This window comes from Hippocampus comes, unplaced genomic scaffold (genome assembly GCF_001891065.2).
Source record: "Hippocampus comes isolate QL1 unplaced genomic scaffold, H_comes_QL1_v1.1 scaffold564, whole genome shotgun sequence".
Lineage (NCBI taxonomy): Eukaryota > Metazoa > Chordata > Actinopteri > Syngnathiformes > Syngnathidae > Hippocampus > Hippocampus comes.
In genome coordinates, this window is record NW_017805937.1 from 64,193 (window position 1) to 67,950 (window position 3,758).

General features: G+C 46.8%; 1 long non-coding RNA gene across 1 annotated transcript; it reads right to left on the reverse strand.

Moving 5' to 3' along the window:
* Positions 1-864: 864 nt before the first annotated feature.
* Positions 865-3,758, reverse strand: LOC109528118 (uncharacterized). The gene is made up of 5 exons (XR_002170648.1): positions 3,696-3,758; positions 3,575-3,592; positions 2,800-2,854; positions 1,458-2,698; positions 865-877 (listed from the first exon to the last, which is right to left on the reverse strand). It is a non-coding gene; the product is annotated as an uncharacterized LOC109528118 (long non-coding RNA).

Sequence of the window (3,758 nt, forward strand, 5' to 3'; positions counted from 1 at the left end):
TCTTTCACAAAAAGTATTTAAAAATGAAAATCAAATAAAAAAGCAGTTCACCTTGAACCACCGGAAGTTGTTAGCGGTCTGCAGTCTGCACTTGCAGCTTGCGATCAGAGCTCTTGCGCTCTATCTTTGATCGTTATGATTCTCGTTCCAAGTCTGTTTCATGCACAATTCACCGATGAAATGAAGAATGGCAATCTGGAGTACCGGGATAAGCATTTGAAAACGCGACACGTGAGCTACGAACACGTGAACACGCTGCCAAAGTGGGCATCAGGTCACCCGCGATGGGAGGAAGCGATTTGCTTTTCACAACCCCCCCCCCCAAACTCTTGTGTCGACTTTGTTTCTCCGTGTCGTTCATCTTACGGGCGTTATGGCCGTTGCTCATCCTGGCACGCGTGCGCCAAGTGCCTGTGCGGTCACGGGTCGACCACGGGAGGTCATTTGATGGAAAAGTAGATGTTGGGTCCAAAAAGGTTGGGCACCCCTGCCTTCGAACAAGAAAGATGTCCTACTTCCTTGACATCAAGAATCTCCCACTTTGTTGACTCGCAAAGTGCCTGACCAGCTTTTTTTGTCTTCACGACGGCAGTGCAAATTCCCCACTCAATTTTGTCGATTATAAACATTTCGCGATGCCACTTGAATACCGATTCTCCTAGCAACAACTGTACCATTTTTTTAAATGGGTGAGCACCACCCTATCATCAAAGTTTATTACTTTATTGTCTTTCGATAAAATGCAAAACTGACCCAAAGGTTCATGTTTGGCGAGCTGGCAAAGTGAATACTTCTCTTGATGGAGTTTGTAGTGACTTCTCTTTCATGCATGTGTGTGTGTGTGTGTGTGTGTGTGTGTGTGTGTGTGTGTCCTTCACTTGGAAAGACCTCTTTTTGATCCCTCTGAATTGATTGTAGTCCAGCAGTGTCTGATCAAGGGGCATCCTTTTTCTTTTTTCCGATTTCATATATCTGTAGATGTCCAAATGAAAAACACGGCCTGTGATGTGATTGCCCGGCCGCCAAAAAAGGCACCGACATTGCCCAAAAAGGGCAACATATTGTGTCAGATAGTCCGACTCGTTCAAACGTGAAAGGTAAAGTATCGCTGGCGGTTGGATTGTTTGGTCTTTGCGCAACAAGTCACCGGGAAACCAATCATAAATGGCCCAAGTACAGAGCACACCTTGCTTGGAATAAGTAGAAGTAGAGATAATTGTGTCTGAAAAAACAAAAAAACATTCATCATAAATCTGAAAAGCAGAAGGACCGACTAAAGTCCTGGACTGGTTGTTGTCACGCACAGAAGTAAAGAACAAAAAAAAAATGAGCAATGCTCAATGGAACCTTTTCAGAACGACTTTGTGATCGTCCATCAAGCAGGCGATCGTTGGTACGCGTCCTGCGATTGACTGGCGACCGCTCCGCCATTTGTCTGCGTGTGGTCTGCACCACACAGTAGGAGCATCGTTTGTTGGTCTGGGCCTTAAAATTGACTTCCAGGCGAGGGAGGGAGGGGGCATGAGAGAGTCACGGTCGTAAAACAGGCCAAAATTCAGATGACACTCATGGCATTCTCGGCCTGCTTTGACCATGTGCAAGCGTGGAAGAAGAAGTCACAAATCGACGTTTCGACGGATGGAGTCGCTCTCGAGTAGAATAAAGTTGATTGCTATTTGCGCAAGTCATTAACGTGTCACTAAGAACAGGTTGACCAAGGCTTTCTGTCAGGTTCTTCAGAACCAAAGCGAATCATGTTTTGGATTCCAGAAATGCAGGCTCAGACAAAGTGCGAAAAAAAAAAATTATTGCAGAAAAGTACAGGCTGAAATCGCTGGCCACAAGGAGCCAGGAAAAGCAACCAAACAAACAAAAAACATTTCATCAACCAAAAGGCAAAGTACAAGGAAAGAGCAAGAAGAAGTCCAATTAAGCCAAACCAAAGATCAGGATCAATAAAAAAGCGATCATGAAAATACTTCCAAAGTTCAACGGCAAAACGAGAGCGAAAGGTCAAGAATGCAACAGCGAGCAAAGTCAATCATCCGACAGAGACTTGGCCGCGCTACAAAGCTTGGCGAGGCTCGATGGGGAAACGGCGGAGCGGGTGCGCCTGCCCCAAGGCGGCGGCCTTCGCTCTGCTGGTCGCGGCCAAGTAGTGCACCCCGGTGGCCATTTCCATCTTTGGCACTGGTCGAGCGATCGCTTCGGACAAGGAGCGCAATTGTTCACGTGACTTTCTGATCAATGCGCGCCTTGGCAGACTTGTTTGCTCAAGCGAAAGCGGTGATGGAAGAATCGTTCTCGTGCTCTCGGCCTTTGCTCAGCGGGCTCCCTCTCGGGGTGTGCCAAAGAATCACTTATGACGATAAAGTTTACATTTCAAACTGCAAATACAATCAAACAAGAATGCAGAGATGCCGTCGAAACCATCGTGCACATTTTTGGAGGACCAAAAAATCCCATTCAATCGTGACTCCGACGACATTCAGTTCTTTCGTGAGTCAATTGATTGCTCCAAAAAAAAAAAGTCATTGCCACAGAAACCTCAAACCCCCCAAAACCAGAAACCTTTGAGCGTGACTTAACAGAAGCTCAATCGCACTCATGGTCCGATTGAAGAAGAAAAAAAAAGTCAGCGTTTTCAGAGGCGGTGTGATGAGAACGTGCTCAGCAGGCCCACTTGTGTTCTTGACGTCTGGAGGGAGAAGAGCCGAAGCAAAGCATGAACGAGAATCTACATCAAGATGTCGCCGAGAGCATTTCCAGATTCCAAAGATCGCGCGGGAGCTAACTCACCGTGCGACAGCCACCGCGTCTCACTTGGCAAGGGGCTCGGAATCGGTGGAAACGGCTGAGGAAGTGCAACCACAGCGTGAGATATGGAGCAAAAGCAAGTCACATTCGCGGCGCTGTCAGATCTTCTTCTTGCGTCTTTTTGTCCTACAACTGTTGCCGCGTCTGCACTCCACAGTACACGGCGTCATATCGCGTATTCTTTGTCCTCTGCGTCCAAACAACTAATATTAGTGACGTACCGATGACCTCAAAGGATTTAAGATGCCTTAATTAGCGTCTGACTTAAACTGTCCAAGATGGCCGAAGCTCAGTGGCCATCAATCATCAGTGAGACCAAACAAAAACAAACATGTTGTACCTCATAAAATCGATTTCATTATCTCCTGACTCTGTGCGTTTATGTATGATTTTTATTTTTTAAATATAATTTCAGGGAGGGCTATTTGAAACGGCTGATTGGCATTTCCATTCATTTCATTGAACAAAGAGGATTTGCAAAGCTCGTGGTTTCGGTTACGAGCATGGCCACTCAACAAATTCAACTCGTATGAAAGCCACCGATGTTGGGGTTCTTTTTTTGTTTTTTCTGTGCACAGCGAGAGCTTCTCACGGCGCTTCTCCATCAACATTCACGTGTGCATCGTTAAGGAGCCGACTCTTCCTGCCATTTCAAGTGACTCCTGATTCCCACTTGGGCAGCAAAGACCTAAATCGGACCTTTGTGGAACTGCCTCGTTTATTGTGGCTCAAAGGAAACAGAAAATGTTTTACTTACGCGCTGCAGAGTATCGGGCTGGAAGGAAAGAGAAAGAAAGTTAGGATGACGGACTTTTTTCCATAAGTGGCGCAAGTTCTCTTTGGATCTTCACAGCAGAAAAGATCTTGGCGTCCCTCACCTTGTCTGTTCAGGCGACGCTTGGCAAGGACCGCCGCCGCCCCCGCCGCTAGCAGAGCCAGGA